The sequence below is a fragment of the Phallusia mammillata genome, chromosome 1 (assembly GCF_965637545.1).
Source record: "Phallusia mammillata chromosome 1, kaPhaMamm4.hap1.1, whole genome shotgun sequence".
NCBI classification, from domain to species: domain Eukaryota; kingdom Metazoa; phylum Chordata; class Ascidiacea; order Phlebobranchia; family Ascidiidae; genus Phallusia; species Phallusia mammillata.
In genome coordinates this window covers 36,370,651-36,398,528 of record NC_137252.1, presented here as the reverse complement: position 1 = coordinate 36,398,528, position 27,878 = coordinate 36,370,651, and the positions used below count along the sequence as shown (strand labels likewise).

At 37.2% G+C, this 27,878-nt stretch overlaps 1 protein-coding gene and 1 long non-coding RNA gene across 2 annotated transcripts in view; both read right to left on the bottom strand.

Moving 5' to 3' along the window:
- Positions 1-11,454: 11,454 nt before the first annotated feature.
- Positions 11,455-27,878, bottom strand: part of LOC145209193 (uncharacterized) — a 57,217-nt gene continuing 40,793 nt past the window's right edge. Inside the window, exons 26-30 of the mRNA XM_080079460.1 lie at positions 27,013-27,135; positions 13,805-13,999; positions 13,166-13,288; positions 12,011-12,853; positions 11,455-11,698 (exon numbers count right to left, since the gene is read on the bottom strand). The gene's annotated coding sequence lies outside the window, so the exon portion shown is untranslated. The remainder of the gene's footprint in view (positions 11,699-12,010; positions 12,854-13,165; positions 13,289-13,804; positions 14,000-27,012; positions 27,136-27,878) is intronic.
- LOC145235868 (uncharacterized) lies at positions 18,406-19,806 on the bottom strand. The gene is made up of 3 exons (XR_013861933.1): positions 19,607-19,806; positions 18,936-19,074; positions 18,406-18,623 (listed from the first exon to the last, which is right to left on the bottom strand). It is a non-coding gene; the product is annotated as an uncharacterized LOC145235868 (long non-coding RNA).

The following is a 27,878-nucleotide window of genomic DNA, read 5'->3' as shown; positions in this document are numbered from 1 at the left end:
ATTCCTTCAAGTACGGTGTTCATACGAATCTTTTCGTTTTCGGGTAGACATTATCGAGTTCGGCTTCCCACAGGTTTCTGATATGCGTCGTTAGTAAATGGATGATCCTTGACAAAACAGATTCTGTCATGTCCCAGTAGGAAACATCGTACAGCGCTCTTACAGCTGAAAAGAAATAACAAAATGTCAACGGACTTGAAAGAAATAAGTCAATGAGAGACTTCTATCCACACACATGTAATACAACTGAACCCTAATTTGTGGGCAGTTAGGTGCCGCTAAGAATGCAATAACATGACTTGCAGATTAAATCGCTTGCAATCAAAGTATGCACACATGACGACAATTTGAAAATGTTAGACAAGAGTTAACTGTCATATCTTTACAAGAATGTAAACAAAATGAATAGCATCAAAGTATTACTGACAATATCGCTGTACCACTCGTTAGTATGACAATCAACATATTGAACCTAACCTGATTGATTGTGCTTTGTGTTCGGCTCCATTAGTTTGCACTCAACCGTCGAACAGTGTGTTTCTCTTTCCTAAGAAGCTCAGGTTGCTAACGCTGCCGATGATTGCTTGAAGCCTTCATAACCTAAACAAATGTCATCTATAAATAAATATTACGTAAAACAATGTTTTGAACATAACAGACAATCATTGTTCTCAGAACTATCCCGATGCCACAAGACCAAATTTCCTTTTTTTAATTACTCATTTAATTTTCCGCAATTTCGATAATTTTTCCGTATGTTCCGAAATGTCTTAAAACGTACAATTATGTGTGTATAAGTTACTCAAGCAGATGTCATTTATCCCAAACCTCTATCCCTTGACACTTTCTAATTCCCCCAAGAATTATTTGCTTACAAAACCCTCGCAATCCCAAATTTCTGCTTAAAGAACTAAGTTTAAAGGAGTAACAAGATCGCCCAGTCTAGTTAAATATACAACTCTGCCCATTAAACCATCGCTTTGGACTATAACTTGGAAACGAGGTACAAGCGTTACTTAAACACGACCCACCCCCAAAAAATAAGATATTTCAAAACCCCTGTTTGTCGAGATGGCTTTGTTTCGTTAACACCAATTGTCACCATTATCTTTGACTTACTTTTTTATTTTTTTGTTCTGCACCATGTGTATTGCCTGATGTACGGTGTTCATTCAAATCTTTTCGTTTTCGGGTAGACATTATCGAGTTCGGCTTCCCACAGGTTTCAGATATGCGTCGTTAGTAAATGGATGATGCTTGACAAAACACATTCTGTCATGTCCTAGTGGGAAACATCGTACAGCGCTCTTACAGCTGAAAAGAAATAAAAAAATGACAGCATGCTTGAAAGAAATAAGTCAATGAGAGACTTCTATCCACACACATGTAATACAACTGAACCCTAATTTGTGGGCAGTTAGGTGCCGCTAAGAATGCAATAACATGACTTGTAGATTGAATGGTTTGCAACCAAAGTATGCACACACGACGGCAGTTTGAAAATGCTAGACAGGGGTTTACTGTCATACCATTGCAAGAATGTACACAAAATAAATAGCATCAATGTAGTACTGACAATATCGCTGAACCACTCGTCAGTATGGCAATCAACATATTGAACCTAACCTGATTTAATGTGCTTTGTGTTCGGCTCCATAGTTTGCATTCAACCGACAAATAGTGTGTTTCTCTTTCCTAAGAAGCTCAGGTTGCTAACGCTGCCAATGATTGCTTGAATCCTTCATCACCTGAACAAATTAAACTGATAAATAAATGTTCTCTGAAACAACGTTTTGAACATAACAGACAATCATGGTTGTCAGAACACTAGCTATTCCGATGCCACAAGTTTAAATTTACATGTTTTTTAATTACTCATTTAATTTTCCGCAATTTCGATAATTTTTCCGTATGTTCCGAAATGTCGTAAAACGTACAATTATGTGTGTATAAGTTACTCAGACAGATGTCATTTATCCCAAACCTCTATCCAGTGACCCTTTTCTGATTCCCCCAGAATTATTTACTTGCAAAACCCCTGCAATCCCAAACTTCTGCTTAAAGAAATAAACCTAAAGTAGTAACAAGATCGCCTAGCTAATTATACACAAATCTCTGCCCATTTAACCATCGCTTTGGCCCATAACTTGGAAACAAGCTGCTTAAGCACGAACCCCCCATAAAACTTAGATATTTCAAATTCTTTGTTTGTCGAGATGGCTTCGTTTCATTAACACCAATTGCCACCATTTTCTTTGACTTACTTTTTTATTTTTTTGTTCTGCACCATGTGTATTCCTTCAAGTACGGTGTTCATACGAATCTTTTCGTTTTCGGGTAGACATTATCGAGTTCGGCTTCCCACAGGTTTCTGATATGCGTCGTTAGTAAATGGATGATCCTTGACAAAACAGATTCTGTCATGTCCCAGTAGGAAACATCGTACAGCGCTCTTACAGCTGAAAAGAAATAACAAAATGTCAACGGACTTGAAAGAAATAAGTCAATGAGAGACTTCTATCCACACACATGTAATACAACTGAACCCTAATTTGTGGGCAGTTAGGTGCCGCTAAGAATGTAATAACATGACTTGCAGATTGAATGGTTTGCAACCAAAGTATGCACACACGACGGCAGTTTGAAAATGCTAGACAGGGGTTTACTGTCATACCATTGCAAGAATGTACACAAAATAAATAGCATCAATGTAGTACTGACAATATCGCTGAACCACTCGTCAGTATGGCAATCAACATATTGAACCTAACCTGATTTAATGTGCTTTGTGTTCGGCTCCATAGTTTGCACTCAACCGACAAATAGTGTGTTTCTCTTTCCTAAGAAGCTCAGGTTGCTAACGCTGCCAATGATTGCTTGAAGCCTTCATCACCTAAACAAATTAAACTGATAAATAAATGTTCTCTGAAACAACGTTTTGAACATAACAGACAATCATGGTTGTCAGAACACTAGCTATTCCGATGCCACAAGTTTAAATTTGCATGTTTTGTAATTACTCATTTAATTTTCCGCAATTTCGATAATTTTTCCGTATGTTCCGAAATGTCGTAAAACGTACAATTATGTGTGTATAAGTTACTCAGACAGATGTCATTTATCCCAAACCTCTATTCAGTGACCCTTTTCTAATTCCCCCAGAATTATTTACTTGCAAAACCCCTGCAATCCCAAATTTCTGCTTAAAGAAATAAACTTAAAGTAGTAACAAGATCGCCTAGCTAAGTTATACATACAACTCTGCCCATTAAACCATCGCTTTGGCCCAAAACTTGGAAACAAGCTGCTTAAGCACGAACCCCCCATAAAACTTAGATATTTCAAATTCTCTGTTTGTCGAGTTGGCTTCGTTTCATTAACACCAATTGCCACCATTATCTTTGACTTACTTTTTTATTTTTTTGTTCTGCACCATGTGTATTCCTTCAAGTGCGGTGTTCATACGAATCTTTTCGTTTTCGGGTAGACATTATCGAGTTCGGCTTCCCACAGGTTTCTGATATGCGTCGTTAGTAAATGGATGATGCTCGAGAAAATAGATTCTGTCGTGTCCTAGTGGGAAACATCGTACAGCGCTCATACAGCTGAAAAGAAATAACAAAATGTCAACGGACTTGAAAGAAATAAGTCAATGAGAGACTTCTATCCACACACATGTAATACAACTGAAACCTAATTTGTGCGCAGTTAGGTGCCGCTAAGAATGCAATAACATGACTTGCAGATTAAATCGCTTGCAATCAAAGTATGCACACATGACGACAATTTGAAAATGTTAGACAAGAGTTAACTGTCATATCTTTACAAGAATGTAAACAAAATAAATAGCATCAAAGTATTACTGACAATATCGCTGTACCACTCGTTAGTATGACAATCAACATATTGAACCTAACCTGATTGATTGTGCTTTGTGTTCTGGCTCCATTAGTTTGCACTCAACCGTCGAACAGTGTGTTTCTCTTTCCTAAGAAGCTCAGCTTGCTAACGCTGCCGATGATTGCTTGAAGCCTTCATAACCTAAACAAATGTCATCTATAAATAAATATTACGTAAAACAATGTTTTGAACATAACAGACAATCATGGTTGTCAGAACACTAGTTATCCCGATGGCATATTTCCAAAATGTTTCCGAATTCGAACCACAGGGCTTTTTCAGCCAATCACAGCAGCGGAAATCTGCGGGTTGCCGTTACGTCACGTCTAGGTTGCTAAGCGGTTACTTTGACTTCAGTATTGTCGACGTTGCAAGTTTTATGTCAGTTTTGATTAAAAAAAAACGTTTTTACAAGTCAGAACATAGTGAAGACGGATGCATTTTGGATGTTTGAACTGAAGGTAATGTTTATTAGGTTATGTATAGCAGTAAATTATACACACATAATTTTTATTGAGTGTAAAATCACTTTTGTGCAATACATGCTTCATTAATGTTAGATTATACACTCATACTTTTTATTAAGTCTGAAATAGCTTTTTTTTTTCTATTATTAATGCTATGTGTTTGTTTAGGATAGCAACGCAACCCCTTCAATCAATCAATGTCAAAATTTTTCTTTGTATATGATGAGCATGGCATGCAGTCAAGTTTGCATGGCATAAAAACAGTGTATTATGCCCCATTGTCTCTAGTGCAAGCACCTATGATCAACGCAATTAAACACATTATGCATGCCAAACCTTGGGATCAACAAACTGTTCCTAACCTACAGAGATGAATGGTTTATAATTGTACACAGTGCAGTTCTGACATAAGTGTACACTAGGCACACCATTTGCATAGTTGTTCCAAACAACTCCCAGTATTTTCAGTTATGAATGTTGTTCTGTGCCATCAATGTATATGTTATTTTTTTTTGTCGTAAGTTTACAATAAAACAGAAGTGATCTTGAATAGCAAATTGAAGTAGTGTGCTTGAGAGCAAATGCTGGATTTAAAAAAAACTACTACAGTATAAAGTAAATTATGAGAAGATTTACTTGTGCTAGCATATTTATTGTTTTTCTTGTGACATTGAAATGATAATAGTGCCAAAAAAGGTTGTGCAGAATAGCTACCACCTAAAAACAGCTATGCAGCAGTGTCAGAAATTTATTTTCTTATCTCACCTCATGTGAGCAGCTTTTTCTCAGTTATTTTATCTTTTCTTGTTTACACCAGTTTTTTTTATTATTATTTGCAATCTCATGTATGAAACAAAACACCTTTTTACTTACAATGCTCTAAATTAGGGCAAGCTTGGCTATTGACAGCACTCTATATGACCAGTCTTATTTGTCAGCAAGTTAAATTAGTTTGTCTTGACCTTGCTACACAGGCTAATTATTTTTCTTCATGGTTTACATCAGTTTATTTATTTGCAACTCTTTATATGGAACAAACAGTTGCACCTAAATTAAAACATTATATCACTCATTCCAACAGTCCTCCAAAAGTTTGTTTATTATACATGCAGTAACCACAGTTAAAAATAATCAGTCAACACTGTTCTATAAAGTAGATCCAATGATAATCTATTGGTATCACATTCTCCATGATAGTCAATATGTTTACTATTACAATAACTTTAGTTATAGCTAAATGTCAAGCAAATGCCTTTTAACTTGGAGTGCTTGATGTCTCCGATCTGCCCTGCCCTTTCCTTTAGTCCATCCCTTCTCAAGGTTTTATTTGTTTTGGCAGCGCAACTGCTCTTCCTTGGTTCCAGTCATACAGGCCTAAGCTCTGGTGGCTAAAGGCACACTAAGCTATAGGTATAATCACTTTGGAGCATGGAAAAGTAAATTCTAATTGTTAAACAGCAAATCTGATTATGCATCCATGCAGGTTCTGGAATAGCAAATAGCCCAACCTACAATCCAATAAATTAATCAAAAGCCAATTGCCCCAATCTACAAACCAATTAGGTAATAATAGTAAGCAATATGATATCTACCAGCAGTAACAATTTTATCTAAGACCCTTTAACAATTTATACAAAAATACATGGAAAAGCAGCAGGAAAAAAAGTAAAACACAAAAGGAAATGAATTTTTGTACCTCCCATACCAACAAAATATATAATTTTAATGTCAGTACCAAAAAAACCCAATGTATTTTGCTCCCAGCATTGCGGCTGCCAATTGAGTTTCTTCCAAATGAATGAAGTGCTGATCTTATTTGTGCAACGAAATGAGCAGAAGAGATAGAGTTCTTAAACCTTTCTAATGCTTTTTTAGTTTCCTTTTAATTAAAGTCACTAGAGTGCTTGGTCTTTATAAACTCAGAACACTATTAAATTTTAAGAAAAGTTCTCTGCAGTGTAGTCTGGTTTATGTGATGGTCCAGCAATGCTATCAGACAATGAAGTGGTTGGATTGATTTCCATGGCATTTGAACAGCCACCATGATCTTATGTTGATGTGTAGTGGCCAAATCACTAAAGAATTCCACAGATGGTGCCTGCTCCTGACCCAATGCAACGCCTGCATACATTTGCTTCTGAGGTGCTGATCCCTGATACATCCCCAATTGGACTACCACATAACAGGACTGTAAGTGAGGCATTAGTCTGAACCAGATTGGTTGTAGAAGCCACAAACACTATCTCAGAAGATTGTAACATCATTTTGTGGATTCTTTCCATGATCAGCCTTACAATGGCACAAACATAACAAAGCGGATCTTAGCCTCAGATTCTTCAGCATACTTCTGTATAGCACAAAACAAATTTATACCACTTTATGCCCCAAAGTTACATTTACGCCACTGATCCCAGAGATGGTACACAGAGCAGGGCTTTGGATTAGTTGTTAGTGACTGCACTTATTCCATCTGTAACAAGCAACTTGGTCTCATGGGTTTGTAATGCTTGAGACACTGACAATCATTGCCAAAAATACATGAAGAAAATCTTTCTTGTAGATTCACTGATCTTTAGCTAACCAAGGTTTCTGGCAGCTTTAAGCAAGTGATTGTGGTTAACTGCCACACTTACTATACATGGATGAGTAGAAACCAACTTATGTGATGTTTAGTTGACTTGGTGTAAAGTTTGATCTTAACATCCATAGACACAGGACACAAAGTGTTGAATTTGATACACCAGCTTCATGTTGGCAAAACTTCAAAGGTTTCCCCAAAATATTTTAGGGTTTAGAAATGTTTTGTATACATTCCAGCTAGTAATAGAAACTACACAAAAAGACTCAAGCCACTCGTCCCATTATTTTGCTGATTGTAAGGTCAATCTAAAAACCATTTCTTCATTTCCTTTTGTTACTAATTTTTCTCCAAGTTCCATCATTTGCTGCAGGGAATCCACTTAACAATATCAGATGATTATTTACAAGAAAGCTTATAATTAATTATTAAAAATGCCTTTTAAAATGCTTATATTTTAGTAATACAATTATAAAACCAAGCACAACCTTAACTTTCAAATATTGTAACTCGAGGCAGATTGACTGGTTACTACGCAAGCTGTTGTGAGATTGGTTCAATGAGTCGACTAGGCTGATTGGTTAAAAAGTCACATGACCCGGGAAAACCCGCCTTTGTGATTGGCTTAAAAAGCCCTGTGGTTCGAATTCGGAAACATTTTGGAAATATGCATCCCGATGCCACAACACAAAATTTCCTTTTTTTAATTACTCATTTAATTTTCCGCAATTTCGATAATTTTTCCGTATGTTCCGAAATGTCTTAAAACGTACAATTATGTGTGTATAAGTTACTCAAGCAGATGTCATTTATCCCAAACCTCTATCCCTTGACACTTTCTAATTCCCCCAAGAATTATTTGCTTACAAAACCCTCGCAATCCCAAATTTCTGCTTAAAGAACTAAGTTTAAAGTAGTAACAAGATCGCCCAGTCCAGTTACATATACAACTCTGCCCATTAAACCATCGCTTTGGACTATAACTTGGAAACGAGGTACAAGCGTTACTTAAACACGACCCACCCCCAAAAAATAAGATATTTCAAAACCCCTGTTTGTCGAGATGGCTTTGTTTCGTTAACACCAATTGTCACCATTATCTTTGACTTACTTTTTTATTTTTTTGTTCTGCACCATGTGTATTGCCTGATGTACGGTGTTCATTCAAATCTTTTCGTTTTCGGGTAGACATTATCGAGTTCGGCTTCCCACAGGTTTCAGATATGCGTCGTTAGTAAATGGATGATGCTTGACAAAACACATTCTGTCATGTCCTAGTGGGAAACATCGTACAGCGCTCTTACAGCTGAAAAGAAATAAAAAAATGACAGCATGCTTGAAAGAAATAAGTCAATGAGAGACTTCTATCCACACACATGTAATACAACTGAACCCTAATTTGTGGGCAGTTAGGTGCCGCTAAGAATGCAATAACATGACTTGTAGATTGAATGGTTTGCAACCAAAGTATGCACACACGACGGCAGTTTGAAAATGCTAGACAGGGGTTTACTGTCATACCATTGCAAGAATGTACACAAAATAAATAGCATCAATGTAGTACTGACAATATCGCTGAACCACTCGTCAGTATGGCAATCAACATATTGAACCTAACCTGATTTAATGTGCTTTGTGTTCGGCTCCATAGTTTGCATTCAACCGACAAATAGTGTGTTTCTCTTTCCTAAGAAGCTCAGGTTGCTAACGCTGCCAATGATTGCTTGAATCCTTCATCACCTGAACAAATTAAACTGATAAATAAATGTTCTCTGAAACAACGTTTTGAACATAACAGACAATCATGGTTGTCAGAACACTAGCTATTCCGATGCCACAAGTTTAAATTTACATGTTTTTTAATTACTCATTTAATTTTCCGCAATTTCGATAATTTTTCCGTATGTTCCGAAATGTCGTAAAACGTACAATTATGTGTGTATAAGTTACTCAGACAGATGTCATTTATCCCAAACCTCTATCCAGTGACCCTTTTCTGATTCCCCCAGAATTATTTACTTGCAAAACCCCTGCAATCCCAAACTTCTGCTTAAAGAAATAAACCTAAAGTAGTAACAAGATCGCCTAGCTAATTATACACAAATCTCTGCCCATTTAACCATCGCTTTGGCCCATAACTTGGAAACAAGCTGCTTAAGCACGAACCCCCCATAAAACTTAGATATTTCAAATTCTTTGTTTGTCGAGATGGCTTCGTTTCATTAACACCAATTGCCACCATTTTCTTTGACTTACTTTTTTATTTTTTTGTTCTGCACCATGTGTATTCCTTCAAGTACGGTGTTCATACGAATCTTTTCGTTTTCGGGTAGACATTATCGAGTTCGGCTTCCCACAGGTTTCTGATATGCGTCGTTAGTAAATGGATGATCCTTGACAAAACAGATTCTGTCATGTCCCAGTAGGAAACATCGTACAGCGCTCTTACAGCTGAAAAGAAATAACAAAATGTCAACGGACTTGAAAGAAATAAGTCAATGAGAGACTTCTATCCACACACATGTAATACAACTGAACCCTAATTTGTGGGCAGTTAGGTGCCGCTAAGAATGTAATAACATGACTTGCAGATTGAATGGTTTGCAACCAAAGTATGCACACACGACGGCAGTTTGAAAATGCTAGACAGGGGTTTACTGTCATACCATTGCAAGAATGTACACAAAATAAATAGCATCAATGTAGTACTGACAATATCGCTGAACCACTCGTCAGTATGGCAATCAACATATTGAACCTAACCTGATTTAATGTGCTTTGTGTTCGGCTCCATAGTTTGCACTCAACCGACAAATAGTGTGTTTCTCTTTCCTAAGAAGCTCAGGTTGCTAACGCTGCCAATGATTGCTTGAAGCCTTCATCACCTAAACAAATTAAACTGATAAATAAATGTTCTCTGAAACAACGTTTTGAACATAACAGACAATCATGGTTGTCAGAACACTAGCTATTCCGATGCCACAAGTTTAAATTTGCATGTTTTGTAATTACTCATTTAATTTTCCGCAATTTCGATAATTTTTCCGTATGTTCCGAAATGTCGTAAAACGTACAATTATGTGTGTATAAGTTACTCAGACAGATGTCATTTATCCCAAACCTCTATTCAGTGACCCTTTTCTAATTCCCCCAGAATTATTTACTTGCAAAACCCCTGCAATCCCAAATTTCTGCTTAAAGAAATAAACTTAAAGTAGTAACAAGATCGCCTAGCTAAGTTATACATACAACTCTGCCCATTAAACCATCGCTTTGGCCCAAAACTTGGAAACAAGCTGCTTAAGCACGAACCCCCCATAAAACTTAGATATTTCAAATTCTCTGTTTGTCGAGTTGGCTTCGTTTCATTAACACCAATTGCCACCATTATCTTTGACTTACTTTTTTATTTTTTTGTTCTGCACCATGTGTATTCCTTCAAGTGCGGTGTTCATACGAATCTTTTCGTTTTCGGGTAGACATTATCGAGTTCGGCTTCCCACAGGTTTCTGATATGCGTCGTTAGTAAATGGATGATGCTCGAGAAAATAGATTCTGTCGTGTCCTAGTGGGAAACATCGTACAGCGCTCATACAGCTGAAAAGAAATAACAAAATGTCAACGGACTTGAAAGAAATAAGTCAATGAGAGACTTCTATCCACACACATGTAATACAACTGAAACCTAATTTGTGCGCAGTTAGGTGCCGCTAAGAATGCAATAACATGACTTGCAGATTAAATCGCTTGCAATCAAAGTATGCACACATGACGACAATTTGAAAATGTTAGACAAGAGTTAACTGTCATATCTTTACAAGAATGTAAACAAAATAAATAGCATCAAAGTATTACTGACAATATCGCTGTACCACTCGTTAGTATGACAATCAACATATTGAACCTAACCTGATTGATTGTGCTTTGTGTTCTGGCTCCATTAGTTTGCACTCAACCGTCGAACAGTGTGTTTCTCTTTCCTAAGAAGCTCAGCTTGCTAACGCTGCCGATGATTGCTTGAAGCCTTCATAACCTAAACAAATGTCATCTATAAATAAATATTACGTAAAACAATGTTTTGAACATAACAGACAATCATGGTTGTCAGAACACTAGTTATCCCGATGCCACAACACAAAATTTCCTTTTTTTAATTACTCATTTAATTTTCCGCAATTTCGATAATTTTTCCGTATGTTCCGAAATGTCTTAAAACGTACAATTATGTGTGTATAAGTTACTCAAGCAGATGTCATTTATCCCAAACCTCTATCCCTTGACACTTTCTAATTCCCCCAAGAATTATTTGCTTACAAAACCCTCGCAATCCCAAATTTCTGCTTAAAGAACTAAGTTTAAAGTAGTAACAAGATCGCCCAGTCCAGTTACATATACAACTCTGCCCATTAAACCATCGCTTTGGACTATAACTTGGAAACGAGGTACAAGCGTTACTTAAACACGACCCACCCCCAAAAAATAAGATACTTCACAACCCCCGTTTGTCGAGATGGCTTTGTTTCGTTAACACCAATTGTCACCATTATCTTTGACTTATTTTTTTATTTTTTTGTTCTGCACCATGTGTATTGCTTGATGTACGGTGTTCATTCGAATCTTTTCGTTTTCGGGTAGATATTATCGAGTTCGGCTTCCCACAGGTTTCAGATATGCGTCGTTAGTAAATGGATGATGCTTGACAAAACAGATTCTGTCATGTCCTAGTGGGAAACATCGTACAGCGCTCTTACAGCTGAAAAGAAATAAAAAAATGACAGCATGCTTGAAAGAAATAAGTCAATGAGAGACTTCTATCCACACACATGTAATACAACTGAACCCTAATTTGTGCGCAGTTAGGTGCCGCTAAGAATGCAATAACATGACTTGCAGATTAAATCGCTTGCAATCAAAGTATGCACACATGACGACAATTTGAAAATGTTAGACAAGAGTTAACTATCATATCTTTACAAGAATGAAAACAAAATGAATAGCATCAAAGTATTACTGACAATATCGCTGTACCACTCGTTAGTATGACAATCAACATATTGAACCTAACCTGATTGATTGTGCTTTGTGTTCGGCTCCATTAGTTTGCACTCAACCGTCGAACAGTGTGTTTCTCTTTCCTAAGAAGCTCAGGTTGCTAACGCTGCCGATGATTGCTTGAAGCCTTCATAACCTAAACAAATGTCATCTATAAATAAATATTACGTAAAACAATGTTTTGAACATAACAGACAATCATTGTTCTCAGAACACTAGCTATCCCGATGCCACAAGACCAAATTTCCTTTTTTTAATTACTCATTTAATTTTCCGCAATTTCGATAATTTTTCCGTATGTTCCGAAATGTCTTAAAACGTACAATTATGTGTGTATAAGTTACTCAAGCAGATGTCATTTATCCCAAACCTCTATCCCTTGACACTTTCTAATTCCCCCAAGAATTATTTGCTTACAAAACCCTCGCAATCCCAAATTTCTGCTTAAAGAACTAAGTTCAAAGTAGTAACAAGATCGCCCAGTCCAGTTACATATACAACTCTGCCCATTAAACCATCGCTTTGGACTATAACTTGGAAACGAGGTACAAGCGTTACTTAAACACGACCCACCCCCAAAAAATAAGATATTTCTAAACCCCTGTTTGTCGAGATGGCTTTGTTTCGTTAACACCAATTGTCACCATTATCTTTGACTTATTTTTTTATTTTTTTGTTCTGCACCATGTGTATTGCTTGATGTACGGTGTTCATTCGAATCTTTTCGTTTTCGGGTAGACATTATCGAGTTCGGCTTCCCACAGGTTTCAGATATGCGTCGTTAGTAAATGGATGATGCTTGACAAAACAGATTCTGTCATGTCCCAGTGGGAAACATCGTACAGCGCTCTTACAGCTGAAAAGAAATAACAAAATGTCAACGGACTTGAAAGAAATAAGTCAATGAGAGACTTCTATCCACACACATGTAATACAACTGAACCCTAATTTGTGGGCAGTTAGGTGCCGCTAAGAATGCAATAACATGACTTGCAGATTGAATGGTTTGCAACCAAAGTATGCACACACGACGGAAGTTTGAAAATGCTAGACAGGGGTTTACTGTCATACCATTGCAAGAATGTACACAAAATAAATAGCATCAATGTAGTACTGACAATATCGCTGTACCACTCGTCAGTATGGCAATCAACATATTGAACCTAACCTGATTTAATGTGCTTTGTGTTCGGCTCAATTAGTTTGCATTCAACCGACAAATAGTGTGTTTCTCTTTCCTAAGAAGCTCAGGTTGCTAACGCTGCCAATGATTGCTTGAAGCCTTCATCACCTAAACAAATTAAACTGAATAATAAATGTTCTCTGAAACAACGTTTTGAACATAACAGACAATCATGGTTGTCAGAACACTAGCTATTCCGATGCCACAAGTTTAAATTTACATGTTTTTTAATTACTCATTTAATTTTCCGCAATTTCGATAATTTTTCCGTATGTTCCGAAATGTCGTAAAACGTACAATTATGTGTGTATAAGTTACTCAGACAGATGTCATTTATCCCAAACCTCTATCCAGTGACCCTTTTCTAATTACCCCAGAATTATTTACTTGCAAAACCCCTGCAATCCCAAATTTCTGCTTAAAGAAATAAACTTAAAGTAGTAACAAGATCGCCTAGCTAAGTTATACATACAACTCTGCCCATTAAACCATCGCTTTGGCCCAAAACTTGGAAACAAGCTGCTTAAGCACGAACCCCCATAAAACTTAGATATTTCAAATTCTCTGTTTGTCGAGTTGGCTTCGTTTCATTAACACCAATTGCCACCATTATCTTTGACTTACTTTTTTATTTTTTTGTTCTGCACCATGTGTATTCCTTCAAGTGTGGTGTTCATACGAATCTTTTCGTTTTCGGGTAGACATTATCGAGTTCGGCTTCCCACAGGTTTCTGATATGCGTCGTTAGTAAATGGATGATGCTCGAGAAAATAGATTCTGTCGTGTCCTAGTGGGAAACATCGTACAGCGCTCATACAGCTGAAAAGAAATAACAAAATGTCAACGGACTTGAAAGAAATAAGTCAATGAGAGACTTCTATCCACACACATGTAATACAACTGAACCCTAATTTGTGCGCAGTTAGGTGCCGCTAAGAATGCAATAACATGACTTGCAGATTAAATCGCTTGCAATCAAAGTATGCACACATGACGACAATTTGAAAATGTTAGACAAGAGTTAACTGTCATATCTTTACAAGAATGTAAACAAAATAAATAGCATCAAAGTATTACTGACAATATCGCTGTACCACTCGTTAGTATGACAATCAACATATTGAACCTAACCTGATTGATTGTGCTTTGTGTTCTGGCTCCATTAGTTTGCACTCAACCGTCGAACAGTGTGTTTCTCTTTCCTAAGAAGCTCAGCTTGCTAACGCTGCCGATGATTGCTTGAAGCCTTCATAACCTAAACAAATGTCATCTATAAATAAATATTACGTAAAACAATGTTTTGAACATAACAGACAATCATGGTTGTCAGAACACTAGTTATCCCGATGCCACAACACAAAATTTCCTTTTTTTAATTACTCATTTAATTTTCCGCAATTTCGATAATTTTTCCGTATGTTCCGAAATGTCTTAAAACGTACAATTATGTGTGTATAAGTTACTCAAGCAGATGTCATTTATCCCAAACCTCTATCCCTTGACACTTTCTAATTCCCCCAAGAATCATTTGCTTACAAAACCCTCGCAATCCCAAATTTCTGCTTAAAGAACTAAGTTTAAAGTAGTAACAAGATCGCCCAGTCCAGTTACATATACAACTCTGCCCATTAAACCATCGCTTTGGACTATAACTTGGAAACGAGGTACAAGCGTTACTTAAACACGACCCACCCCCAAAAAATAAGATATTTCTAAACCCCTGTTTGTCGAGATGGCTTTGTTTCGTTAACACCAATTGTCACCATTATCTTTGACTTATTTTTTTATTTTTTTGTTCTGCACCATGTGTATTGCTTGATGTACGGTGTTCATTCGAATCTTTTCGTTTTCGGGTAGACATTATCGAGTTCGGCTTCCCACAGGTTTCAGATATGCGTCGTTAGTAAATGGATGATGCTTGACAAAACAGATTCTGTCATGTCCTAGTGGGAAACATCGTACAGCGCTCTTACAGCTGAAAAGAAATAACAAAATGACAGCAGGCTTGAAAGAAATAAGTCAATGAGAGACTTGTATTAACACGCATGTAATACAACTGAACCCTAATTTGTGCGCGGTTAGGTGCCGCTAATAATGTAATAACATGACATGCAGATTAAATGGTTTGCAACCAAAGTATGCACACACGACGGCAGTTTGAAAATGCTAGACAGGGATCTACTGTCATACCATTGCAAGAATGTACACAAAATAAATAGCATCAATGTAGTACTGACAATATCGCTGTACCACTCGTCAGTATGGCAATCAACATATTGAACCTAACCTGATTTAATGTGCTTTGTGTTCGGCTCCATAGTTTGCACTCAACCGACAAATAGTGTGTTTCTCTTTCCTAAGAAGCTCAGCTTGCTAACGCTGCCGATGATTGCTTGAAGCCTTCATAACCTAAACAAATGTCATCTATCAATAAATATTACGTAAAACAATGTTTTGAACATAAGGGACAATCATTGTTCTCAGAACATTAGCTATCCCGATGCCACAAGACCAAATTTCCTTTTTTTAATTACTCATTTAATTTTCCGCAATTTCGATAATTTTTCCGTATGTTCCGAAATGTCTTAAAACGTACAATTATGTGTGTATAAGTTACTCAAGCAGATGTCATTTATCCCAAACCTCTATCCCTTGACACTTTCTAATTCCCCCAAGAATCATTTGCTTACAAAACCCTCGCAATCCCAAATTTCTGCTTAAAGAACTAAGTTTAAAGTAGTAACAAGATCGCCCAGTCCAGTTACATATACAACTCTGCCCATTAAACCATCGCTTTGGACTATAACTTGGAAACGAGGTACAAGCGTTACTTAAACACGACCCACCCCCAAAAAATAAGATATTTCTAAACCCCTGTTTGTCGAGATGGCTTTGTTTCGTTAACACCAATTGTCACCATTATCTTTGACTTATTTTTTTATTTTTTTGTTCTGCACCATGTGTATTGCTTGATGTACGGTGTTCATTCGAATCTTTTCGTTTTCGGGTAGACATTATCGAGTTCGGCTTCCCACAGGTTTCAGATATGCGTCGTTAGTAAATGGATGATGCTTGACAAAACAGATTCTGTCATGTCCTAGTGGGAAACATCGTACAGCGCTCTTACAGCTGAAAAGAAATAACAAAATGACAGCAGGCTTGAAAGAAATAAGTCAATGAGAGACTTGTATTAACACGCATGTAATACAACTGAACCCTAATTTGTGCGCGGTTAGGTGCCGCTAATAATGTAATAACATGACATGCAGATTAAATGGTTTGCAACCAAAGTATGCACACACGACGGCAGTTTGAAAATGCTAGACAGGGATCTACTGTCATACCATTGCAAGAATGTAAACAAAATAAATAGCATCAATGTAGTACTGACAATATCGCTGTACCACTCGTCAGTATGGCAATCAACATATTGAACCTAACCTGATTGATTGTGCTTTGTGTTCTGGCTCCATTAGTTTGCACTCAACCGTCGAACAGTGTGTTTCTCTTTCCTAAGAAGCTCAGCTTGCTAACGCTGCCGATGATTGCTTGAAGCCTTCATAACCTAAACAAATGTCATCTATAAATAAATATTACGTAAAACAATGTTTTGAACATAACAGACAATCATGGTTGTCAGAACACTAGTTATTCCGATGCCACAAGACCAAATTTCCTTTTTTTAATTACTCATTTAATTTTCCGCAATTTCGATAATTTTTCCGTATGTTCCGAAATGTCTTAAAACGTACAATTATGTGTGTATAAGTTACTCAAGCAGATGTCATTTATCCCAAACCTCTATCCCTTGACACTTTCTAATTCCCCCCAGAATTATTTGCTTACAAAACCCTCGCAATCCCAAATTTCTGCTTAAAGAACTAAGTTTAAAGTAGTAACAAGATCGCCCAGTCCAGTTACATATACAACTCTGCCCATTAAACCATCGCTTTGGACTATAACTTGGAAACGAGGTACAAGCGTTACTTAAACACGACCCACCCCCAAAAAATAAGATATTTCTAAACCCCTGTTTGTCGAGATGGCTTTGTTTCGTTAACACCAATTGTCACCATTATCTTTGACTTATTTTTTTATTTTTTTGTTCTGCACCATGTGTATTGCTTGATGTACGGTGTTCATTCGAATCTTTTCGTTTTCGGGTAGACATTATCGAGTTCGGCTTCCCACAGGTTTCAGATATGCGTCGTTAGTAAATGGATGATGCTTGACAAAACAGATTCTGTCATGTCCTAGTGGGAAACATCGTACAGCGCTCTTACAGCTGAAAAGAAATAACAAAATGACAGCAGGCTTGAAAGAAATAAGTCAATGAGAGACTTGTATTAACACGCATGTAATACAACTGAACCCTAATTTGTGCGCGGTTAGGTGCCGCTAATAATATAATAACATGACTTGCAGATAAAATTGTTTGCAACCAAAGTATGCACACACGACGGCAGTTTGAAAATGCCAGACAGGGGTTTACTGTCATACCATTGCAAGAATGTACACAAAATAAATAGCATCAATGTAGTACTGACAATATCGCTGTGCCACTCGTTAGTATGGCAATCAACATATTGAACCTAACCTGATTTAATGTGCTTTGTGTTCGGCTCCATAGTTTGCATTCAACCGACGAATAGTGTGTTTCTCTTTCCTAAGAAGCTCAGGTTGCTAACGCTGCCGATGATTGCTTGAAGCCTTCATAGCCTAAACAAATGTCATCTATCAATAAATATTACCTAAAACAATGTTTTGAACATAACAGACAATCATGGTTGTCAGAACACTAGCTATCCCGATGCCACAACACCAAATTTCCTTTTTTTAATTACTCATTTAATTTTCCGCAATTTCGATAATTTTTCCGTATGTTCCGAAATGTCTTAAAACGTACAATTATGTGTGTATAAGTTACTCAAGCAGATGTCATTTATCCCAAACCTCTATCCCTTGACACTTTCTAATTCCCCCAAGAATTATTTGCTTACAAAACCCTCGCAATCCCAAATTTCTGCTTAAAGAACTAAGTTTAAAGTAGTAACAAGATCGCCCAGTCCAGTTACATATACAACTCTGCCCATTAAACCATCCCTTTGGACTATAACTTGGAAACGAGGTACAAGCGTTACTTAAACACGACCCACCCCCAAAAAATAAGATATTTCTAAACCCCTCTTTGTCGAGATGGCTTTGTTTCGTTCGCCAACACCAATTGTCACCATTATCTTTGACTTATTTTTTTATTTTTTTGTTCTGCACCATGTGTATTGCTTGATGTACGGTGTTCATTCGAATCTTTTCGTTTTCGGGTAGACATTATCGAGTTCGGCTTCCCACAGGTTTCAGATATGCGTCGTTAGTAAATGGATGATGCTTGACAAAACAGATTCTGTCATGTCCTAGTGGGAAACATCGTACAGCGCTCTTACAGCTGAAAAGAAATAACAAAATGACAGCAGGCTTGAAAGAAATAAGTCAATGAGAGACTTGTATTAACACGCATGTAATACAACTGAACCCTAATTTGTGCGCGGTTAGGTGCCGCTAATAATGTAATAACATGACATGCAGATTAAATGGTTTGCAACCAAAGTATGCACACACGACGGCAGTTTGAAAATGCTAGACAGGGATCTACTGTCATACCATTGCAAGAATGTACACAAAATAAATAGCATCAATGTAGTACTGACAATATCGCTGTACCACTCGTCAGTATGGCAATCAACATATTGAACCTAACCTGATTGATTGTGCTTTGTGTTCTGGCTCCATTAGTTTGCACTCAACCGTCGAACAGTGTGTTTCTCTTTCCTAAGAAGCTCAGGTTGCTAACGCTGCCGATGATTGCTTGAAGCCTTCATAACCTAAACAAATGTCACCTATAAATAAATATTACGTAAAACAATGTTTTGAACATAAGGGACAATCATTTTTGTCAGAACACTAGCTATCCCGATGCCACAAGAGCAAATTTCCTTTTTTTAATTACTCATTTAATTTTCCGCAATTTCGATAATTTTTCCGTATGTTCCGAAATGTCTTAAAACGTACAATTATGTGTGTATAAGTTACTCAAGCAGATGTCATTTATCCCAAACCTCTATCCCTTGACACTTTCTAATTCCCCCAAGAATTATTTGCTTACAAAACCCTCGCAATCCCAAATTTCTGCTTAAAGAACTAAGTTTAAAGGAGTAACAAGATCGCCCAGTCCAGTTACATATACAACTCTGCCCATTAAACCATCGCTTTGGACTATAACTTGGAAACGAGGTACAAGCGTTACTTAAACACGACCCACCCCCAAAAAATAAGATATTTCTAAACCCCTGTTTGTCGAGATGGCTTTGTTTCGTTAACACCAATTGTCACCATTATCTTTGACTTATTTTTTATTTTTTTGTTCTGCACCATGTGTATTGCTTGATGTACGGTGTTCATTCGAATCTTTTCGTTTTCGGGTAGACATTATCGAGTTCGGCTTCCCACAGGTTTCAGATATGCGTCGTTAGTAAATGGATGATGCTTGACAAAACACATTCTGTCATGTCCTAGTGGGAAACATCGTACAGCGCTCTTACAGCTGAAAAGAAATAACAAAATGACAGCAGGCTTGAAAGAAACAAGTCAATGAGAGACTTGTATTAACACGCATGTAATACAACTGAACCCTAATTTGTGCGCGGTTAGGTGCCGCTAATAATGTAATAACATGACATGCAGATTAAATGGTTTGCAACCAAAGTATGCACACACGACGGCAGTTTGAAAATGCTAGACAGGGATCTACTGTCATACCATTGCAAGAATGTAAACAAAATAAATAGCATCAATGTAGTACTGACAATATCGCTGTGCCACTCGTTAGTATGGCAATCAACATATTGAACCTAACCTGATTTAATGTGCTTTGTGTTCGGCTCCATAGTTTGCATTCAACCGACGAATAGTGTGTTTCTCTTTCCTAAGAAGCTCAGGTTGCTAACGCTGCCGATGATTGCTTGAAGCCTTCATAGCCTAAACAAATGTCATCTATCAATAAATATTACCTAAAACAATGTTTTGAACATAACAGACAATCATGGTTGTCAGAACACTAGCTATCCCGATGCCACAACACCAAATTTCCTTTTTTTAATTACTCATTTAATTTTCCGCAATTTCGATAATTTTTCCGTATGTTCCGAAATGTCTTAAAACGTACAATTATGTGTGTATAAGTTACTCAAGCAGATGTCATTTATCCCAAACTTCTATCCCTTGACACTTTCTAATTCCCCCAAGAATCATTTGCTTACAAAACCCTCGCAATCCCAAATTTCTGCTTAAAGAACTAAGTTTAAAGTAGTAACAAGATCGCCCAGTCCAGTTACATATACAACTCTGCCCATTAAACCATCGCTTTGGACTATAACTTGGAAACGAGGTACAAGCGTTACTTAAACACGACCCACCCCCAAAAAATAAGATATTTCTAAACCCCTGTTTGTCGAGATGGCTTTGTTTCGTTAACACCAATTGTCACCATTATCTTTGACTTATTTTTTTATTTTTTTGTTCTGCACCATGTGTATTGCTTGATGTACGGTGTTCATTCGAATCTTTTCGTTTTCGGGTAGACATTATCGAGTTCGGCTTCCCACAGGTTTCAGATATGCGTCGTTAGTAAATGGATGATGCTTGACAAAACAGATTCTGTCATGTCCTAGTGGGAAACATCGTACAGCGCTCTTACAGCTGAAAAGAAATAACAAAATGACAGCAGGCTTGAAAGAAATAAGTCAATGAGAGACTTGTATTAACACGCATGTAATACAACTGAACCCTAATTTGTGCGCGGTTAGGTGCCGCTAATAATGTAATAACATGACTTGCAGATAAAATTGTTTGCAACCAAAGTATGCACACACGACGGCAGTTTGAAAATGCTAGACAGGGGTTTACTGTCATACCATTGCAAGAATGTACACAAAATAAATAGCATCAATGTAGTACTGACAATATCGCTGTGCCACTCGTTAGTATGGCAATCAACATATTGAACCTAACCTGATTTAATGTGCTTTGTGTTCGGCTCCATAGTTTGCATTCAACCGACAAATAGTGTGTTTCTCTTTCCTAAGAAGCTCAGGTTGCTAACGCTGCCGATGATTGCTTGAAGCCTTCATAACCTAAACAAATGTCATCTATCAATAAATATTACCTAAAACAATGTTTTGAACATAACAGACAATCATGGTTGTCAGAACACTAGCTATCCCGATGCCACAAGAGCAAATTTCCTTTTTTTAATTACTCATTTAATTTTCCGCAATTTCGATAATTTTTCCGTATGTTCCGAAATATCTTAAAACGTACAATTATGTGTGTATAAGTTACTCAAGCAGATGTCATTTATCCCAAACCTCTATCCCTTGACACTTTCTAATTCCCCCAAGAATTATTTGCTTACAAAACCCTCGCAATCCCAAATTTCTGCTTAAAGAACTAAGTTTAAAGGAGTAACAAGATCGCCCAGTCCAGTTACATATACAACTCTGCCCATTAAACCATCGCTTTGGACTATAACTTGGAAACGAGGTACAAGCGTTACTTAAACACGACCCACCCCCAAAAAATAAGATATTTCTAAACCCCTGTTTGTCGAGATGGCTTTGTTTCGTTAACACCAATTGTCACCATTATCTTTGACTTATTTTTTATTTTTTTGTTCTGCACCATGTGTATTGCTTGATGTACGGTGTTCATTCGAATCTTTTCGTTTTCGGGTAGACATTATCGAGTTCGGCTTCCCACAGGTTTCAGATATGCGTCGTTAGTAAATGGATGATGCTTGACAAAACACATTCTGTCATGTCCTAGTGGGAAACATCGTACAGCGCTCTTACAGCTGAAAAGAAATAACAAAATGACAGCAGGCTTGAAAGAAACAAGTCAATGAGAGACTTGTATTAACACGCATGTAATACAACTGAACCCTAATTTGTGCGCGGTTAGGTGCCGCTAATAATGTAATAACATGACATGCAGATTAAATGGTTTGCAACCAAAGTATGCACACACGACGGCAGTTTGAAAATGCTAGACAGGGATCTACTGTCATACCATTGCAAGAATGTACACAAAATAAATAGCATCAATGTAGTACTGACAATATCGCTGTGCCACTCGTTAGTATGGCAATCAACATATTGAACCTAACCTGATTTAATGTGCTTTGTGTTCGGCTCCATAGTTTGCATTCAACCGACGAATAGTGTGTTTCTCTTTCCTAAGAAGCTCAGGTTGCTAACGCTGCCGATGATTGCTTGAAGCCTTCATAGCCTAAACAAATGTCATCTATCAATAAATATTACCTAAAACAATGTTTTGAACATAACAGACAATCATGGTTGTCAGAACACTAGCTATCCCGATGCCACAACACCAAATTTCCTTTTTTTAATTACTCATTTAATTTTCCGCAATTTCGATAATTTTTCCGTATGTTCCGAAATGTCTTAAAACGTACAATTATGTGTGTATAAGTTACTCAAGCAGATGTCATTTATCCCAAACTTCTATCCCTTGACACTTTCTAATTCCCCCAAGAATCATTTGCTTACAAAACCCTCGCAATCCCAAATTTCTGCTTAAAGAACTAAGTTTAAAGTAGTAACAAGATCGCCCAGTCCAGTTACATATACAACTCTGCCCATTAAACCATCGCTTTGGACTATAACTTGGAAACGAGGTACAAGCGTTACTTAAACACGACCCACCCCCAAAAAATAAGATATTTCTAAACCCCTGTTTGTCGAGATGGCTTTGTTTCGTTAACACCAATTGTCACCATTATCTTTGACTTATTTTTTTATTTTTTTGTTCTGCACCATGTGTATTGCTTGATGTACGGTGTTCATTCGAATCTTTTCGTTTTCGGGTAGACATTATCGAGTTCGGCTTCCCACAGGTTTCAGATATGCGTCGTTAGTAAATGGATGATGCTTGACAAAACAGATTCTGTCATGTCCTAGTGGGAAACATCGTACAGCGCTCTTACAGCTGAAAAGAAATAACAAAATGACAGCAGGCTTGAAAGAAATAAGTCAATGAGAGACTTGTATTAACACGCATGTAATACAACTGAACCCTAATTTGTGCGCGGTTAGGTGCCGCTAATAATGTAATAACATGACTTGCAGATAAAATTGTTTGCAACCAAAGTATGCACACACGACGGCAGTTTGAAAATGCTAGACAGGGGTTTACTGTCATACCATTGCAAGAATGTACACAAAATAAATAGCATCAATGTAGTACTGACAATATCGCTGTGCCACTCGTTAGTATGGCAATCAACATATTGAACCTAACCTGATTTAATGTGCTTTGTGTTCGGCTCCATAGTTTGCATTCAACCGACAAATAGTGTGTTTCTCTTTCCTAAGAAGCTCAGGTTGCTAACGCTGCCGATGATTGCTTGAAGCCTTCATAACCTAAACAAATGTCATCTATCAATAAATATTACCTAAAACAATGTTTTGAACATAACAGACAATCATGGTTGTCAGAACACTAGCTATCCCGATGCCACAAGAGCAAATTTCCTTTTTTTAATTACTCATTTAATTTTCCGCAATTTCGATAATTTTTCCGTATGTTCCGAAATATCTTAAAACGTACAATTATGTGTGTATAAGTTACTCAAGCAGATGTCATTTATCCCAAACCTCTATCCCTTGACACTTTCTAATTCCCCCAAGAATTATTTGCTTACAAAACCCTCGCAATCCCAAATTTCTGCTTAAAGAACTAAGTTTAAAGTAGTAACAAGATCGCCCAGTCCAGTTACATATACAACTCTGCCCATTAAACCATCGCTTTGGACTATAACTTGGAAACGAGGTACAAGCGTTACTTAAACACGACCCACCCCCAAAAAATAAGATATTTCTAAACCCCTGTTTGTCGAGATGGCTTTGTTTCGTTAACACCAATTGTCACCATTATCTTTGACTTATTTTTTTATTTTTTTGTTCTGCACCATGTGTATTGCTTGATGTACGGTGTTCATTCGAATCTTTTCGTTTTCGGGTAGACATTATCGAGTTCGGCTTCCCACAGGTTTCAGATATGCGTCGTTAGTAAATGGATGATGCTTGACAAAACAGATTCTGTCATGTCCTAGTGGGAAACATCGTACAGCGCTCTTACAGCTGAAAAGAAATAACAAAATGACAGCAGGCTTGAAAGAAATAAGTCAATGAGAGACTTGTATTAACACGCATGTAATACAACTGAACCCTAATTTGTGCGCGGTTAGGTGCCGCTAATAATGTAATAACATGACTTGCAGATAAAATTGTTTGCAACCAAAGTATGCACACACGACGGCAGTTTGAAAATGCTAGACAGGGGTTTACTGTCATACCATTGCAAGAATGTACACAAAATAAATAGCATCAATGTAGTACTGACAATATCGCTGTGCCACTCGTTAGTATGGCAATCAACATATTGAACCTAACCTGATTTAATGTGCTTTGTGTTCGGCTCCATAGTTTGCATTCAACCGACAAATAGTGTGTTTCTCTTTCCTAAGAAGCTCAGGTTGCTAACGCTGCCGATGATTGCTTGAAGCCTTCATAACCTAAACAAATGTCATCTATCAATAAATATTACCTAAAACAATGTTTTGAACATAACAGACAATCATGGTTGTCAGAACACTAGCTATCCCGATGCCACAAGAGCAAATTTCCTTTTTTTAATTACTCATTTAATTTTCCGCAATTTCGATAATTTTTCCGTATGTTCCGAAATATCTTAAAACGTACAATTATGTGTGTATAAGTTACTCAAGCAGATGTCATTTATCCCAAACCTCTATCCCTTGACACTTTCTAATTCCCCCAAGAATTATTTGCTTACAAAACCCTCGCAATCCCAAATTTCTGCTTAAAGAACTAAGTTTAAAGGAGTAACAAGATCGCCCAGTCCAGTTACATATACAACTCTGCCCATTAAACCATCGCTTTGGACTATAACTTGGAAACGAGGTACAAGCGTTACTTAAACACGACCCACCCCCAAAAAATAAGATATTTCTAAACCCCTGTTTGTCGAGATGGCTTTGTTTCGTTAACACCAATTGTCACCATTATCTTTGACTTATTTTTTATTTTTTTGTTCTGCACCATGTGTATTGCTTGATGTACGGTGTTCATTCGAATCTTTTCGTTTTCGGGTAGACATTATCGAGTTCGGCTTCCCACAGGTTTCAGATATGCGTCGTTAGTAAATGGATGATGCTTGACAAAACACATTCTGTCATGTCCTAGTGGGAAACATCGTACAGCGCTCTTACAGCTGAAAAGAAATAACAAAATGACAGCAGGCTTGAAAGAAACAAGTCAATGAGAGACTTGTATTAACACGCATGTAATACAACTGAACCCTAATTTGTGCGCGGTTAGGTGCCGCTAATAATGTAATAACATGACATGCAGATAAAATTGTTTGCAACCAAAGTATGCACACACGACGGCAGTTTGAAAATGCTAGACAGGGGTTTACTGTCATACCATTGCAAGAATGTACACAAAATAAATAGCATCAATGTAGTACTGACAATATCGCTGTGCCACTCGTTAGTATGGCAATCAACATATTGAACCTAACCTGATTTAATGTGCTTTGTGTTCGGCTCCATAGTTTGCATTCAACCGACAAATAGTGTGTTTCTCTTTCCTAAGAAGCTCAGGTTGCTAACGCTGCCGATGATTGCTTGAAGCCTTCATAACCTAAACAAATGTCATCTATCAATAAATATTACCTAAAACAATGTTTTGAACATAACAGACAATCATGGTTGTCAGAACACTAGCTATCCCGATGCCACAAGAGCAAATTTCCTTTTTTTAATTACTCATTTAATTTTCCGCAATTTCGATAATTTTTCCGTATGTTCCGAAATATCTTAAAACGTACAATTATGTGTGTATAAGTTACTCAAGCAGATGTCATTTATCCCAAACCTCTATCCCTTGACACTTTCTAATTCCCCCAAGAATTATTTGCTTACAAAACCCTCGCAATCCCAAATTTCTGCTTAAAGAACTAAGTTTAAAGTAGTAACAAGATCGCCCAGTCCAGTTACATATACAACTCTGCCCATTAAACCATCGCTTTGGACTATAACTTGGAAACGAGGTACAAGCGTTACTTAAACACGACCCACCCCCAAAAAATAAGATATTTCTAAACCCCTGTTTGTCGAGATGGCTTTGTTTCGTTAACACCAATTGTCACCATTATCTTTGACTTATTTTTTTATTTTTTTGTTCTGCACCATGTGTATTGCTTGATGTACGGTGTTCATTCGAATCTTTTCGTTTTCGGGTAGACATTATCGAGTTCGGCTTCCCACAGGTTTCAGATATGCGTCGTTAGTAAATGGATGATGCTTGACAAAACAGATTCTGTCATGTCCTAGTGGGAAACATCGTACAGCGCTCTTACAGCTGAAAAGAAATAACAAAATGACAGCAGGTTTGAAAGAAATAAGTCAATGAGAGACTTGTATTAACACGCATGTAATACAAATGAACCCTAATTTCTGCGCGGTTCGGTGCCGCTAATAATGTAATAACATGACTTGCAGATAAAATTGTTTGCAACCAAAGTATGCACACATGACGACAGTTTGAAAATGCTAGACAGGAGTTTACTGTCATATCATTACAAGGATGTACACAAAATAAATAGCATCAAAGCATTACTGACAATATCGCTGTACCACTCGTTAGTATGACAATCAACATATTGAACCTAACCTGATTGATTGTGCTTTGTGTTCTGGCTCCATAGTTTGCACTCAACCGACGAATAGTATGTTTCTATTTCCTAAGAAGCTCAAGTTGCTAACGCTGCCGATAATTGCTTGAAGCCTTCATAACCTAAACAAATGTCATCTATCAATAAACATTACCTAAAACAATGTTTTGAACATAACAGACAATCATTTTTGTCAGAACAATAGCTATTCCGATGCCACTAGAGCAAATTTACATGTTTTTTAATTATACATCCAATTTTCCGCAATTTCGATAATTTTTCCGCATATTCCGAAATGTCGTAAAACGTACAATTATGTGTGTATAAGTTACTCAAGCAGATGTCATTTATCCCAAACCTCTATCCCTTGACACTTTCTAATTCCCCCAAGAATTATTTGCTTACAAAACCCTCGCAATCCCAAATTTCTGTGTATAGAATTAGGTTGAAAGTAGCAACAAGATCGCCCGGTCCTGTTAAATATACAACTCTGCCCATTAAACCATCGCTTTGGACTATAATTTGGACAAAAATGTGCTTAAACACGAATGCCCCCCAAAAATAAGACATTTCAAGTTCTCTGTTTGTCGAGATGGCTTCGTTTCATTAACACCAATTGCCACTATTATCTTTGACTTATTTTTTTATTTTTTTGTTCTGAACCATGAGTATTCCTTCAAGTGCGGTGTTCATACGAATCTTTTCGTTTTCGGGTAGACATTATCGAGTTCGGCTTCCCACAGGTTTCTGATATTCGTCGTTATTAAATGGATGATGCTTGACAAAACAGATTCTGTCATGTCCTGGTGGGAAACATCGTACAGCGCTCTTACAGCTGAAAAGAAATAACAAAATATCAACGGAC